The sequence below is a fragment of the Mixophyes fleayi genome, chromosome 8 (assembly GCF_038048845.1).
Source record: "Mixophyes fleayi isolate aMixFle1 chromosome 8, aMixFle1.hap1, whole genome shotgun sequence".
Lineage (NCBI taxonomy): Eukaryota > Metazoa > Chordata > Amphibia > Anura > Limnodynastidae > Mixophyes > Mixophyes fleayi.
Window position 1 is genome coordinate 126203009 of NC_134409.1, and position 18075 is coordinate 126221083.

Sequence of the window (18075 nt, forward strand, 5' to 3'; positions counted from 1 at the left end):
TTTGATGGCAGCGTGAACTGCAAAATATAATCTTAAAGCTACGCTACCAGCCAGGATAGAGTTTAATAAGGTGCCCCTACCCCCAGGCAGAGCCCCGCCGGATACTCCATGACCTGTTATTCCTGGAGTGAACCCAACTGATCCACCGTAGGTGGAAAGCTTGATCAAGCCTAGATGGATCAAAACATGGCGGGCTGCAGCTATGATCTATTGAGCATTCAGCCTTCGTTGCCCTGAGTGGCGCCAACCTCCACGCATCCTCAGAATATCAGAGTGCGGTGGTCTCATGGTTTACAATAAAATAGTGTTGGTTACACAATTATACAATACTTGGGCTGTATAATAAGAGTTTCTACATATCATTGTGTCTCTTCTTTCCACCAAGTTCTAGTTTACATTGTATTTAAATCAATAACATATGTTACGGTGCTTTCCAAATAACTCCCAGTTCAAGTGATTGTGTAGAAGTCAATTACTGCTGTAGGTCATACTTGCCAACTGTCCCAGAATTTCCGGGAGACTCCTGGATTCCGGGTGGGTCTCCCGGACCCCCGGGAGAGTATGGCAGCCTCCCGCATCTGCCCATTTCCTAGTGAAGTGGGCAGAATTAGATCCAAAATGCTTTGATTCTCAGGGAATCGTAACATTTGGCCTCGTCCACCACTGTAAAATGACACAATTTTGTCATTGCGTCACTGGGCGGGGCCAAAATTTGTGTGATCTGCGTAGCCCCACCCCCGAAACTCCTACCTCCCCCAGGCAGCTCCTGGACGTCTTCAAAAAGTCAGAAAGTATGCTGTAGGTACACAAGAAAACCACAAGGGGGCGTCATTTACAACATTGAAAATAATGTGATAGGTCCAGTATAGGAGCTGCACTTCCTCTTTTGTGACGCCGTGCACTTAGTTTTGCAGAGTTACATCTGTTCCTATGGACACATGCATAGATTGCATTGAGCCGTTCCATTTAGAATGCAGTCTTGCATCAATAATACGCCTGCTTCTCAATGCAAACAATCATCATCAGCTATTTATATAGCGCCACTAATTCCGCAGCGCTGTACAGAGAACTCACTCACATCAGTCCCTGCCCCATTGGAGCTTACAGTCTAAATACTCTAACATACACACACAGACAGACAGACACTAAGGTCAATTTGATAGCAGCCAATTAACCTTCTAGTATGTTTTTGGAGTGTGGGAGGAAAACACTGCAGATATAAATCTCTCTATAGACAGAAATAGCAACAGTGCCATCATTAATGATGGTTCAGTGATAAACCTCTTAAGCAAATACAGGTTACAATATAGCCACTTGTGAATGGGATAACTCACAGCAATAGGAGTGCTTCTGTTTATCTTAGTCATTTTTTAGTTTTGCCGAGCAAAATACATGGGGAAAAAAGTTACAGAAACATAAATAAATAAATGGAGGAAGGATATGGAATTGCGTATATCTTATACAATGTCATCAAAGAGCCACAGATATACTTTTTGTTCATGAATTATTCTTTTTTTCAATGATTTACATTTTGTTCACACAATAGTTCTATGGGCATTCAATCACTGTATAAATAGCTGTACAACTGACTTTTAATTTTACACTTACATTACATTGCACATTCAAATTAGAATTTAACAATTTACAATTTCTCAAAGCCTTTGAATCCTTAATATAAAAACACGACCCAGATGGGACTTGAACCCACAATCTCCAGCTCCGGAGGCTGACGCCTTATCCATTAGGCCACTGGGCCACTAGATAGCACTGTTGCACAGAAGTTTTTTTAAAGCTGATCTCCCCGAGCTTCTGAAATACTTTGAATTCCTTTCCCCTCCCACTCTCAAGTCCTTGCTGAAATCATAATCACAGCAGGAAATTGATAGCTGCACTACCACATAGGTAATATATTTGACTATTTTACTAATATATTTTGACCATGACAAGGACAGTCTTCCACTTCATCTGGGGCTCCAAAATGGACAGAGTGAAGCGGTCGGTTATGTACAAGGAGACCCTCAAAGGTTGGAAAGGGATCCCGGATATCCCCACCATGCTGCGCGCCTTCTTTGTCTGTAACTACATCCGCAGGACTCTTATTGAAAAGAACATTTGCTCTGCTGGGAAGTCCATGTCTCGCTTTTCTCTCCTGCCTCTTTGGAGGACCCTTGGTTGGGACAAGAGGGACAGCTCCTTCCCTTACAACCGGACTACACCTTGGTTTTACCTGGATGTTAGACAATTTGTGAGGGAGCACCATCTGGAGGGACTTAAACCAGACTTGGGGAAGCCAAAAACTGTCCACCAGCTCATCAGAGCTAAAGACATTATGGAGTCTGTTCCAGGGCTCCCTGTGGCTACGGCCAAACACGTCTGGGAGAATGTGGCCTCTAAGAGGCTGACTAATAGACATAAAGACATTGCATGGATGGCTATCCAGGGATGTCTGCCTCTCAGGACATTCATGCACTCCCGGAACCTGTGCCGATATGTCCACTGCCCCTTCTGCACAGAGCCGTGACTTAGAATTCTAGCACCTGGGGCGAGAAAGACAAATGCCGCCCCCCTAGCCCTCAATTTTAACCAAATGAACCTAATATATTCCTAAATTGCGCCCCTCTTCAGTGTTGCGCCCTGGGCGGTCGCCCCTGTCGCATAGCCCTAGTTACGGCCCTGCTTCTGCATCACCAGAAGGGAAACAGCACAGCGTATTTTTTGGGACTGCCCAATGCACAGGCACTGTTGGATGCTTTGGAACATGAACATAAGGACAGCGTGCCCAGAACTTGCCTTTCCTACCATTCTGTATTTTATGGATTATTTCCTGGGACCCACATCATTGGGACAATCCAGGAGACCTGGCGCCTTATGAACTGTTTTAAGGAATCGCCTCATTTTGAAGCAGGAGAAGATGACCATCCAGGACTGTTACAGGCTGATCCACAGCCTAAAAGACTATAACACCATTGACAGTCCTGAGGAAGAGGAAGATGATCGATTGTTGTCTCCCTCTTCTCCTTCTGCCCTTATGTGTGTGTTCATTCATTAAAGCCTTGGGCTTGTGTCTCCCCTTCACTTACCCCCTCCAACCCATTACCCCATCACTGTTTGAAGTTTTGTTGAATGTCTTGCCTTAATTTATGCACCCTTCCCTATATCTGTGTCTGTCTCTCAATAAAGCTTAGGGCTTGTGATCGCCCCACCCCACCTCTCTCACCTACCGTCCCCTCACATCCATGGCTTTTTGAATATGTTATGTTGTTTAAGTTTTGCATGGTTAGTGCAGTACTCGATGTATAGTATAGGATATCACATCTTGTACTTTATGCCTTGTATTGTACTAAATGTATGAATGATTATGTTTCACTGCGTACACCTGAATGTAATGTATTGTGTGTTTTTTTGTACCTTTATACAAATAAATTTACTTTTTCAATCAAAAATAGCTAATATATTTTACTAAGGTGCCTCTCCCCCTAGCCGGAGCATTGGGGATAATATCTACATGTAGCAGCCCCCGGCAAATCAATAGAACCAGAAAATTAATTAAGCTAACCAAATTTAAATGGTGATTGGATGGTGAGACCTTGATTGGAGCTTGTGATTGGTCCTCCAGCGCACAACTAACCTTTCCGCAGGGGCCTGGGTTGTTAGAGGAATAGAGGAGCCCTGAGAAAAATGGGGGCATGTAACAGCCTGTGGGGCTCTGGATAGGGGACACATTTTTACTAGCCAGTGGTGCAGCTTTAACTAACATAAACTTCTACAGTTTAAATACATTTTTGTCATGGTTGCCCAGAAAGATGTAGAGTGCGCCCCCTTGTGCTCGACCATATGTAACAGCACATTCATGACAGAGTCCTCCTTTGGTCAGACTGGAAGGACCCCCCCTAGCATAGGCAAACCGAGGGGGGGTTTGCTATTGTCTGCAAACCCCCCTCCAAGCCTGGGGCACTGTATAATTGAGGTGGCTGGACCATGCAGCATTGCCCATGTATATTATACCGAAAGGAAGAGTTGGAGAGCAGCCAAGCACTGTCTAACATTATAACCATGCCCCCATGCATGCTGGTCACGCCCACTGGTGGCGTAGTGTGGAAACCCCCCTCTACAAATTCTGCATTTGCCCCTGCTGAGGGCCACCATACTGGGCATCAGAGCCCACCAGCTGGCAGGACAAGACGTTGGTGGTGGCAGGTGCGGAATAAATCATTAACATTAGCAGGAGCTCCAGCTGGCCCACACCGAGGGATTGAGAACAAAATTGGGAAGAGCTGCGCTTGAACTTACCACCCAGGAGGCACAGAACCTTTCTTCTGCATTTAAAATCAGCTCCAGTGGTGAGCTTACTTTTAAAAGCATTTGCATATCAATCTTTTTCACCATCTTGATCATCAACATCGTTTATTTGTAAGTGCTCACAAAACGCAGCAACACACGGACACTCAGTATGATAAATCATACAAATTTCACCCTCTTTTTGCATACGGTCGCTAGGGGAACAAACGTAAAGAAATATTAGAGAAAATAAGCATCTCTGGAACAAATCACTGGCATAAAATACAAGTACTCTGTTGGGGTTTGCAGATGAGAAGAATGTGGAATATTTTATTTTATGGAAATGTATCTATTTCTCTGCACTGCACACACTTTGGAGCTCTCCCTCAGTCTCTCCGTGGTCTGTCTCTGCTTGTGCGTTGCACAATAGTTTGCAAATGTTTATCCTGAGACTGAACTACGCATATCTGAGAAAGATAGTGTCACTACTGTTAAATATGATTTTTTTGTTAAGGCCTCATAAGGCCTTTGTTCAGTCATCTATTGTAACTTGCATAGAAATATTATTTGCTAAAAGAGATTATTAATTTTTCTGCTGATTTGCAGTTTTACAAGATGTAAGCCCACGGCCTTGAGGTTAAGCTGACATAGAGAACACCTGAAGAATGTATCAAGATATGAGAACAATAAGCAATTTCATGTTCAGCTCGTAGTATGGGAGCTGTGCCCTTGATGTTGGACATAGCATACAGGAGATGAACCTCCAGCTCCCCTTGAGATAAAAATAATAGGCTCATCTGTCCTTAGAAGGGGGAGAAAGTAAACACCTCAAGAATACGTGAGAAAGTTAATCAGTAGCGCTTCTCATGGTATAGACTATGCTTATGACATAGGATTCATTTATTCAGTAGGCTATAAAAACTTGTATCTTTGTATCAATAAATTAGAGAATATTCCTTGTATACAGAACTTGGTCTGTGTCAATTCTCTCCAGCTGATTGAAGCCCTTCCAGATATACTTGACACCACAGGCAAACTTGGATCATAATTTTAGATCTAACACTACCACATTGCCACCTCTTAATTAAATTGTCTAAATTACTGATCATATAACCCTCATTAATATTATAACCCAGAAATATAAAAGGGAATATTGGGGCCTCATACTTGGCGATCCTGGAGGAGAGGTCCAAAGGGCAATTTCTCCTTTTAGGTCACCCTACCCGATCTGCTGAAGCAGAGGCTGGATCAGGGAGAGTGGCCTGCCAGGAGAACTTTCCGAAATTCCGGAGTGTCCCGGACTTTCCGGGAGAGTAGGAAACTATGGTAAACAGTCACTACTATATTTGTTGTTTCGTATACACTGGTTTATCAGCACATAATGTATTCCCCTCATAACGAGTGCCTAGATGTGTCCTATAGAAAGTAGGACTAGATCCAGGACTCACACATCCAAATATATTCAATGTCAGCACCTGTGAATTCATCACGGTCCCGCAACACTAAGAGGGTCAATTATGAACTGCAAAACCACAACGCAAACAGCCTTTTGTGTCAAAATACAACTTCTTCGGTGGTGGTGAAACATCACACGCTGCTAAAGTTTGAAACTAAAGTAAATATATAAAAAAAACTACAATATTTTGTTAGTACATTAATAGGATTTAAAAATATCAGAGCCTCATCTGGGCTCCAGACATAACATCCTGATGTCATTCCCATCTTAAAATCATACTTGCCTACTCGCTATTCAATGCCGTGAATTTCAGCATTTTATAGTTGGGGCGGGGCTATGGTGACCACGCCCCCTCCTACCCCCTGTCACATGACTTCTCCCCCGGGATCTCCGTGGGGGGTGAAGTTTTGATAGTTGGCATATATGCTTAAAATAAAGTCAAAATAAATTAGCAGCATATACACGATAATAATCTACACCTATAAAACACTTCAATAAAACGCTAAGGACAATGATCCGTCTTGTGGCTGCTTTCCCTGACATCGCTCCCGTTGGAGCTGATTTAAATCCAGCACTAGGAGCTGGACGCCCAACTCTCACCTCAACCTGCGCTCCATCCCATCTCCCTCCTCCCTTCCTCTCGCTTCCTCCCATCCTTTTCCTGTCTGTGGACTTCCCTGACACTGGGCAGGTGTTAGCATTGCTCCAGGAAAAGGGAAGTGGGATTATATTTCCTCTACATGCCTACAAATGCCCGAGTGCCTCACAGGGAGAAGGTCTGACGACTAAGACCAAAATATATGTCACGGGACAGAGGTAGGCAGCCAGCTGTTGTGGAACTACAAGTCCCAGCATGCCCTGCATCCCAGGGCATATTAGGGAATTGCAATGATGTCAACCTCGGACTGACAACTTTACAAAGACATTTCTGACGGTTTATAATGTATTAGAGTAATATATATATATATTTACATGAAGAATGTACAACCCTATCTTATCTTAAAATCATTCTTGATACACCTCTTGTGTGCATTATTGGGGAAGGGGGCAGGAGGGGTCTCATTTTTATTGAGTACTATTTGTGAAAATGTCACTTATTTATTTAATGACTGTCAGTACAAATGCTGATGGACAGTGAGCCTGGGAACGTCAATATTTTAGATTGTAAGCTCTTCTGAACAGGGCTCTCTCTCCTCCTGTTTCCATCACTTTTAGCTACTCTGCCCACCTCCTTCTGCCCACTGATTCCGCTCTTGCTTTCACTACATCTTTTCAGTAGCTCTTAACCTGTTAGCTGCGCCCACACTCTGGGCACAGGTTTCCAGCTTGTGTTGAATATTGCTCAGTTTCACCCTCTCCTATTAGCTGTGCTATGAGCTACCTGAGTTACAGGGCTACTTGTTTATTGTGCCGTACTGTTCTACCTTCTACTGTCCTGCTGTTTGCACCTGTACGGCGCTGCGGACATTTGGTGGCGCCCTATAAATACAAATGAATAATAATAATATTGATAATATGTCTAAAAATAAAATTAGGAGTCACTTCGGATGGGGTAGTGGCTCAGAAATGATACCAATAAGTCTCCATACACTGATATTATGAATATTTGTGTAGTTTAGCATTGTCAATAGGAGGTAACATTTTTACTAATCACTAGATTGTTGTAAACAAATTGACTTAACACTGATACAAATATTGTGCAGATCACACGATAAACTACCGTTTGGTCAGATATTGCATTAATGTGTACTCTGCCGCAATCATGTTTTATCGCACCGAAGCACATGGTATCGTTTGATTTGGTTTTATAAATGTCAAAAAAATCATGATCAACGATGGAACGATGTCGGGCAACTGTGGAAGTGTGTACGCACTCAGGACCGGCAGTGTCCATAGATCTCTATGTAGTGTGCAGAGTCTGAGTCACGATCATTTCAGCCGATGGTTATGAGAGATGAAGAGCACAGATCTGAAGGTAAATTATGTGTACGGATGAATCTGCATAATCATCAGGACTTTCGGTCGTTGTTAAAATCGTTACAGAAATCGCATCTGCAGTAATTTTTAATTGTGTACCCTACAGTACATTACTATTTATGAATGCAAGTAAATGTTCTGACGGTTGACACAAACACACGGCAGTTCCTAGCACATCTAGGACACATTGGCACACAGCAGTGGCAGAAAAGAAAAATGGGGGTCCGCCCTCCCTCCCACCTTTCACTATATTGGGTCTTAAAAAAGGAATTCAAAATTTGCGAGATCCGACGACATCACAATGACGTTTTGCCTCGTTTTCAATTCCGAGGGCGCGCGGCAGTACCGGATCCCCTAAGTTTGGGTGTGTTCGGTCTTTGAGAAACCAAGCCTGAGCATCTCTAGTCTATACTCTAAACTGGATGATCTGGTAACACCGTTCACTGCCTGCAGCTACAATTAAGCCCTGATAAACCTACAAGTTTATATTTAAGGCATGTCTGGTATGTTGTGCTTTAGCCTATTCTATTTAGACTATTATTACTGTCTGTTCCGCACGCACCTTTATGCATAAAGTGAAACTTTCCTCTGACAAAGATATCACTGAATACTTATTTTTTTTACATTCTGTAACTGCAATAACCGGACGGCAGCCAGAAAATCAGGAATTTAACCAAACCCCGTATACGTAAGATTACATGCATGCGTCTAATCATATGGTTATACGAAAGCATCTGTCCGTCTCATTCTGCATGCTTGGAGTAGGCTGAGGAATCTGCTGCAGGAAAGACACGCTCAGAATCCCTCATAAATCTGCATATGGGCGCTCTCCAGAATACAAAGCCCTGTCCTTGAATCATAATGAGAACACATTATCCAGAACAGAGTGAGTTTAATAGATACTCAACTCCATTTGCCTGGGGCTCCGTAAGGAACCAATAGAAGCTAATTACTGAATAAATAGCTTACACTGCCAGTGTGCTGTACTGCTATTTTGTGTAATGATATACTACACTGTACCACTATATACTACTAGTGATGCTGTACAGCACTAATTTACTGTTCTACTCTGCATTATTCTGCAACACAATCTGCTGTCCTGTACATTGTGCTACTACTATGTGAGAACATATTAGTCTGCTAATTAAGTGACCTACTAAACAATACTTGGTTCGGGACCTGATTATTCAATAATAGCAGCCACGGGCCTTTAATGCAGGGGCACAAATTTTTTAAGGGGTATAATGGTGACAGGTGGAGGTATAAACTAAAATTCATCGCAAAACATAAGAGGGGAGTTGTTCTCCAAAGTAAAAAGGAAAATGTAGTAAAGTTTTAACAAGATTGCCGTGACCCTCTAAAAAGCTGAGTGGAGTTTTAAAGAGTCCTACTGAGCTTCTCAGTGGCAGAGCTAGCGCCGTTATAGGGATGCAGCCGGGTACGCTGGCACTCTCTGCACCCACTATCATCTCCTGCCAGCACGCGGCATGTGCCCTAAAGCCCAAACAGGGCCGTGGTAGGATGGACCACATCGCCGATTCCATATAGTCCACTTCATTCTGTTCTTCCAAAAGAAATATATTCCACCCGCAATCACCTGGGCTGAATTACTTCACTTAAACTACAAGTTAAAGGCTGCAGACATTCATCCTCCGCTGCCTCTTCATGTGAGCTGAATTCAACTACTGTGAACAGAACAGAAAGCAGTTCGAAAATAACTTCAAAAAGTGATCATCAATCCCTATCACAACCTATAGGGCCATTCACACAGACATTTGGACCAATGGAAGGGAAATATTAGATAGAGGCATAGGAAAACCAGGGGGGTTCCTGGTGCCTGGAACCCCCCCTCCAAGCCTGGGGTACTGTATGCTTTGTAGCTTGTGTGTAGATTGTTTCTGTCTGCACTGTTCACAGCCATCTCTCTCCAACAGAGAGCAGGACAGTCTGTCAACTGTTCTGACACACTCAGTCAGGACTTTGTCCTGACTGTAGGGACAGTTGAGAGGTATGTGCTGCTTCACACGGCTCTGCTCGAAAAGGGAGAGCTGTGTGCCCCTAACAGTAGTACATGCAGCATTGCCTGTGTATATGATGGGGACTGTCTAAAATTATAGCCACACCCCCATGCATGCTGGTCACGCCCACTGGCGGTGTGGTGTGGAAACCCCCCTCTACAAATCCTGCGTTTGCCCCTGAGAGGGAACAAAATATGGCAAGTTGCACCAATGATCCATCGAGGATTTACATTGTGTTGCCCTGAGAGGCTATATAGACGGCCCTTAGCAATCCTCATAGGGGAAGGAGTGAACTGCGCACTAGATTCTTACTGCTTCTACTATTTAATCCCTTATAATAGCAACTTGTACCCCAATCAAATCCAGTAGTGTTTACTTAATTTACATTGCTTGCGCCCATTTAAAGCAGGAAGGGTTAATGAATGTAGTGCACTCACAGACAGTTCAATATCGTCTCTCGTCGTTTTCTTTTATACAATTATTCTAAATTTTGGGTAACTGTATAAAAGTTTGAGTAACTGTATTAGAGACAAATATGAGGGATGATATGGAGCTGTTGGTGGGTGCAGTACATTGATTAACACTTTGTTTTTTAAATGGTTCTTCAAGTTCCATTTGAGCTGCATTCTGTTCCGTTAAACAGCAGCTGAAAGTACGCATCTGAAATGAAGGGGCGTCGCGGAGTGAACCTCGGTGTGCACTCAACCCCAAAGAAAGCTTCACTGTACATGCGCTGGTCCCGTGTGCATACTCAAAACAATGGAGCGGGGGCCTCCAGAGGAAATTGTTGAGTCCTCCCCAAATTTTACTATGGAAAAAGGCAATTGAGTTTTACACTTTCCGCTCTGATTCATGCAACTGGTAAGTAAGTGGGAGAAGCAGAAACAGACTATTTATCAACATTGCTGAACAGGCATACTGCATCTGTTTGTAGAACGTTAATAGATCATATAACATCATACTTTCCCATACTTGCCAGGAGACTCCCGAAATTCGGGTCAGTCTCACGGACTCCCGGGAGAGCTGGCAAATCTCCCGCATCCCGCACCTGGCACCCCAAAATGCGATTCGCAGTGAATCGCGTCGTTTAGCCCCCCCCCCTGCGACAAAATGGCATTTCCGTCACGGGGGCAGGGCCAAAATGACACGGTTGGCTCCTCCCCCTCCCGCCCTCCAGGCACGCCCCTCTCCCGGAAAAAGCAAGGAGAAAGTAGGTAAGTATGTACTTTCCAACATCACCATTTTCACCCATAAGACAAGTAGATAACTTCTCTTGAAACAACTTTACATCAGTTATTTCATCCATTACAGAGCTCCAAATTAAAAATAAGTGCAGAAAGAAAAGTAGCATATAGTCAGCATTGCTCTCCGTCTGATCTATGCCAACTCTCATCTGCCTTCAGCAGCTTGCTGGACTCTCAGGAATTGATTGAGGAAAGCAAAGCAAACAAAGAAGTAAATTTGCACCTTGGCAAAACCATGTTGCATTGGAGGGGGAGGTACATTTAAAATGTGAGGACAGATTTATAGTTGGGGATGTCCTAGATCAACTTTAAATTTCAGTGTAAAAATAAAGCTATCAAGTATTTGTGTGCTGCATGAAAAAGCAGCCAGTATTTTCCTTATGTGTAAAATAATAAACTAATTTGCACCCCTTGCATTGTAACATGGACTTCAATGCAGAGCCGTAACTAGGGTGGTGCGGGCGGTGCCGTCGCCCCGAGCGCAAGGCCAAGAGGGCGCAGCAGCCGCCCGCTACCTTCCCCTACCCGCCGGCATAGTAAAAAAAAAAAAAAAAAGTCAATAAAGTTAATACAAAAGGGGAAGAAAAAAAAGAAAAAAAAGAAGTCACCTGATCTCCCGGCGGTTCCCAGCAGTCTCCTCGCTCCCACTGAATGTGACGTCATCACGCCCGACGTCATATTCAGCGAGGAGCACTGCTGGGGCAGAAGCAGCAGGACACAGGACACAGAACACAGGACACAGGACACAGGACACAGAACAAAGGACACAGAACAGAGGACAGAGGACACAGGAAAGGTAAGTAAAATTGTATTTATATTATGTGTGTGTGGGCAGGCTATGTATTTTTACTCAGCTTAGGAGGTCACTCAATATTCAAAACCCAGTATTTTTTGCAAAATGCCTTTTACAACAATCCAGTAATTGTTTTACTAAACAATTGATCTGTAAGCGATCTGGAATGTACCCAAAGTGCTTATTTATTAACTTATCCAGCAAGTTAGTAGGTCAAATGTATTTTAGAAAAAAAACTAAATTAAAAAAAAAAATTGTGTTCTGCAAAATTAAATATCCTTTTTGCTTGTGGGCACTTGTGAGTGCTAAAGGAGGCACACATTTATTTTCTTTACTACCCCCTGACCTATAAGATCTGTTCTGTTACTTGACCTAATATTCCTATCTTGCCTCTTTTTAGTGTACTATATTAAAATAGCAATGTATGTCATAGGGCTTCTCCTTTCTATATAAAAAAAAAGCTAGGTTAATGGAATCCCACCACTGTGTGTGTGTGTGTGTGTATATATGTGTATATGTGTATGTGTGTATATATATATATATATATTTTTATATATATATATATATATATATATATATATATATATATTCTTTCAGTAAAGTGCTAGCCACACCCACACATTAGGTTGGCCACGCCCACTTGTCAAATGCCACTCCCACTTAGATGGGGGGCGCCGGTGCCCTGTCTCGCCCAGGGCACTAAAATGTCTAGTTACGGCACTGCTTCAATGTATGTAGCCTAGGACGATTTATCCTTTGGACAGCACAGTGGCTCAGTGGTTAGCACTTCTCCCTCACAGCGCTGGGATCATAAGTTCAATTCCTGACCATGGCCTTATCTGTGTGGAGTTTGTATGTTCTCCCAGTGTTTGCGTGGGTTTGCTCCGGTTTCCTCCCACACTCCAAAAACATACTAGTAGGTTAATTGGCTGCTATCAAAATTGCCCTTAGTCTCTCTCTACCTCTCTGTATATGTTAGGGAATTTAGACTGTAAGCTCCAATGGGGCAGGGACTGATGTGAATGAGTTCTCTGTACAACGCTGCGGAATTAGTGGTGCTATATAAATAAATAGTTGATGATGATGTATGCAGCCTTAATCTACTCTCAAACTAGTAGATTTTAAATTAGTATTGACTCTCTGATTGAATTAACTTGGGCTTAATTCACTGATGTAAGCATCTTGTTTTATATCAAGTCGTGGACTGAGCTCAAGTTGATTCAGTCAGCATGTCAGACCAATATCACCCCGATGGAAGAAATCCGGTTGACGCCTCTGTGGGGGGTGCATTTAATTTTATCCACCATTGGAATTTCTTAGTGATTTATAATATTGGATAAATACTATTTGCACATCATAACACTACATATATATCATAATTTCCAATTTATATTGGAAAACCCTTATATATACCCTTCTCATATTTTTGCACGGGTGATCTAGGTATATTTTTATTTTTATTTACATTTATTATTATTTTTATTTTTATTATTATTATTTTATTTATTATTATTATTATTTTATTTATTATTATTATTTTTATTTTTATTTATTTATTTTTATCCTCAGTCACCGATCAACACACATTTATTAACATTAAAATTCAAGAAAATAATGTGTATTATGTTGAAGGACCAATAATAACAATCTCCAAATTCCCTTTTATAACATATAAATAAATGATCTTCACAGCGGATGAAATCAAAATTAATATGGTGAACCTATCCTGGTATGTCATTAGATGTATTTTATAGTGATTTAAACAATAACTTCTAGGTACAGATGACAATCTCGGGATAGCATTATGTAGATATCTATAGATAATCAACAACAACATACATATTCTAAATGTACCTTACATATTATGTATACTTTATATATTCTCTTTATCTAGATGTTTATAAGTTTGGACTCTCTCCCAAAAAATTTTGAATAATTAATTAGCAAAAAACAGTTTTTTATATATTTGTTCCTGTGACCTTATAGTAAACACACTAAAAAATCTTAATTGATAGGTTGAAAAATGTGTCAATCAAATTATATCGAGCTCATTGGTGGATATTAGTTTAAATACCCAACCCGAATTACATACAGGTTGCCTCCTAGTAGAAGCTAATTGTGAAGGGTATGTCAGGTGTATGTGTAGTTTTTAGAAGGAGTCTGTGTTTCAGGGAGTTCTAAGTGTAACTGGCTATTACAGCCCTTTTTGATCAATAATATGAATTCTGTTTAAGAGGATTAGCTCTTTCTACAGGGCATTAATCCTAGATTATCACATATATAATTAGTTAACATAATATAACAATAGTATCTGATAAACTCAGTCTTTGTATTCGTGAATGTTTCCAGTAATTAGACCAGAGCTGCAGTTCACCAGCACAGCCCTTTTACAGGAGCTGAACCTCAGATTAGATTATCACAAATGCAGCCATTTGTTATGGTACTAATATATTAGATACAAACCTCATTCTGTTTTTAACAACAATATTGAAACTGCTATTTATCTGTTGGGCGAATGTCACATGTATATGCTCAATATACTTTAACTATGAAATGATGTGAAAAGAACATTAGCAATTTACATGGCATTAACCCTAGCTTGCCACAGATGCAATTAATTACAATATACAATATAACAACAGAAGTTGAAAAATACCTTTTCTTTGTATGTTAATGCTCTTAGTAATCAGACTTGAGCTATGTGCATCAACACAGCCCTCTCATGTGAGCAGAATCCTAGATTGTTATAAATGTAGCCATTTGAAATACTAGAACACAACTTTACTTTGTTCTTAATAATACTAAAGCTGCTATTTATAGAACCAAGCAGTTCTCTGGGGTGAATGCTAAATGTATATGCTCAATACTCTTTAATCATAGCACCTCAATGAAATAATGTGAATATACACAAAGTAATTTGAGATATATATATTTTTCCTAAGCATCCGTTTTGCCATAGCTGGTCAGTGAATAATAACCCTATATAGCACAGTTTACAAAGGGTGACCAGCTAGCTGGAAAATTATATGCGGGAATAGAAGGAATATTTAGTATATGTGGGGTTGATAACTACTAAACCCAGATCACACCTGAAAATATACAGATATAGATATATACTTTTTTTTCTACTGTTCATTGAGGATCTGTGAAACTGATATACTTACCTTGATCACGATCGTGTCCCCGGACATGTGTATGCACGGTCACGCATACATTTCTCTCTGCTCACTATGAGAAACATCATTATAAGCTAACATACTTACCATCCACACAATCGTCGTATAATTTCTTACAAATAAAAAATAAATAAAAAATAAATAAGCTGATTTCAGCAATAAACTGGTATCACGAATACTCTGTTGATCTTTACAATATTGAACAGATATTTACCATCATTAAAGGACATAGAAACAGAACTTACATTTAGGAACTTCATCTGTATTAATTATATACATCATTAGATATTTGTGTTATTAACACAATATAAAGATTTATTCATTTGGATGACCTGTGCAGTTTTTGATCATGTTTGATGGTTAATTAGGGATTCTCACTGTGATTATCGTGGATAGGGAGATACATAAATATAGGTGATTCTACCACCACTACGTTCTCATGTGTACTCCCATCTCATTTACCTGTCCCAGACTCCAACATTTTAATTTTTCGCTTTTTAATTATTAAATTCATTTTTAATGCATATCAATAAATTTTTTGGGGTTTTATGAGTTATGTTTATGTATTATCCATCTTCAACAATCCCCTCAATGATATGGAATAATTTCCAGGTATTGGACTAAATATTTGCGTCTTTGGTGCGCCTTCATTGGAAGTAGTATTGCTTTTCTTTCTTTTTTATTCTATTGTGATATATTACTACTAGAAGTAGCACCTGATAGCAACGACCTCAATTTTTGTACTGCCCTTGTGTGTAAAATATTATTAGAGAAAAAGAAAAATTTTCTTGTGCGGGGGATATTCTCTAATGATTATCCGGTGCAGTAGAGTTGTCAGCACATATAAAGCATACTTGCCAACTCTCCCGGAATATCTGGGAGACTCCCGAAATCTGGGTCAGTCTCCCGGGAGAGAGGGCAATTCTCCCGATTCCCGGGCGGCGGTGGAAAGTGAATGGAGGAGGCGGGGCTTATCGGTGTCACGGGGCGCGTCATTGTGGCAACGCCCCCTTGTTTTATTGGATGAAAGGGTGGTGACAGCTTTGGGGGCGGGGCTAACGGTGCAATTCTTCGAGCCTGGCCCCCACACACCCACCTGACCCCCGGACCTCCCGGGACTTAAGCTGCCAATGTTGGCAACTATGATATAAAGCAGACAGTGACACTGATTATTTAGTAGTATTATGGGTGTAAAGGGTGAGGATGACAGTGTTGGCTAACCTGTGACATTCCAGGTGTTGTGAAACTGCAAGTCCCAGCAATAAGCTGCTATATATTTGCAAAGCATGCTGGGACTTGTAGTTTCACAACACCTGGAGTGTCACAGGTTAGCCAACACTGATCTATGAGTATTCTACAAATAGCATTTAAGTCAGCTGGGATTTAATCTAATGAAAGCCAGATGGCGCTGTTTCCCATCTGGAAATTGAATGAACCAAACCTGTTTCCGTCAAAAAGAAAACAAAAATGTTGTTTACTTAGATTTGTTTTAACTCTAACAAGTGTAACACATAAATAAGTCAGTAAATTAAATATTTGAATACTAATATTTGCTATTAATATCATATAGCACAAACCTCCACCTTAATTCTCATGAAACGTATAACTTTTTATTTACTTTTATCTATTAGAATGTTAAGAGCATTAATATTGTTATATTCTCTCAGCTTATTCCACGTCCCCTCCGCGCTGTCCATGGTTAAGCGTTTAGCGCTGCCCTTCCGTTTGAGTAGTATTCTGTTTGGCTGACCCCATGTGATGTAATGAGCACAAACCTCTTTCATGTTTTATAATGGGGGCAATCACCAGCTCTTGTACATAGCACCAACCAACAACTGTCAGGTCAATTATTGGAAACTCGTGAGACAATATTAACACTGCGGTAGTCTGCTCACCATTCCAAAGAGGAACAAAGTGAGGTTCGTACCATTTACAAAAATAGTATTCTGTATATTTATATATATATATATATATATATATATATATATATATATATATATATATATATATATATATATATTACTGGATGAAGGTAAATTCAAGTTTAGAATAACTCTTTTAGTCATACCCTCCATTCCAACCACTACATTATTATTATTATTATTATTGTTATTGCATTATTATTATTCACCAGGGTTATTGTGTTTTATTTTGTTGAAACAATATTGCTGCATTTTGCAAAACAGTCCTGCACAGAAGCATGTGACTTTAAATATTGTTTTTAACCACTATGGCTGGAGATAAATGAACAACAATATCTGCAAATCATCTTATTTTTGTGCATGTTTTGCATAACTTTGAAGACTTTTGCAACAAATTGCTCTGTTGATAAGACCAGTGCACCACATGGGACGATATTGGCATCATTAAATCCTGGTACTGGGGGCATTGTGGATCCTGGTGCAATACAGGGAATATAAGTCTCTGAATTCCACACATCACATAGAAATAAGATATTTGCATGTGAATACATTTAATTATGAAATCCCAGCGACCCACCAAATAACACACATTATGATATACGTTGCTGGGCTCCTCCGTGGCTGCTCTGGTAGTTGCTTAACCGCAGCTGTTGGCTAAATCCCGATCCCTCACTTGGAGACAGCTGGTCGGCTGAGCGGAGACAACCCCTGGGACTACTTAGCTCAGAAGAAGCGTCTAAAGAGAGAGACGAAGACACTGATTTATTGAAACACTCAGTTCGTGTTCTGATCTACACATCCTCAGGACCTGAGCGGCGGCTATGAGCATTATTTGTTAGTCTATGCAGAGCGCAGTCTTTAGAGAACAAAATATCAGAAACCCTGATGCTCTAGAATTTGTGTCACCTGTAGCGCATCACGGATCTTGATAACTACTTGCTTCTTGCAGTTATAGGCTGAAGAATATTCGCAATGGTCTCCACTCTGTGTATGTGACATGTCACCTTTAAGAGCTTCGTAAGCATGAGTCCTAAACAGTTGTGTGTTTTTGTTCCCAACTCTTACTGGGCTAATTATATCAAACTTGCCAACTCCCCCGAAATGCCCGGCAGACTCCCAAAATCCGGGTAGGTCTCCCGGACTCCCGGGAGAGCTGGCATTTCTCCCGCATCTGCCTACTTCCTAGTGACGAGGGAAGATTTGAAGCCTCC

General features: G+C 41.0%; 1 protein-coding gene and 1 non-coding gene across 2 annotated transcripts in view; both read right to left on the reverse strand.

Moving 5' to 3' along the window:
- Positions 1-18075, reverse strand: part of FRMD4B (FERM domain containing 4B) — a 211150-nt gene that overhangs the window by 160982 nt on the left and 32093 nt on the right. The window lies entirely within an intron of this gene.
- Positions 1684-1756, reverse strand: TRNAR-CCG (transfer RNA arginine (anticodon CCG)). Its single transcript has one exon. It is a non-coding gene; the product is annotated as a tRNA-Arg (tRNA).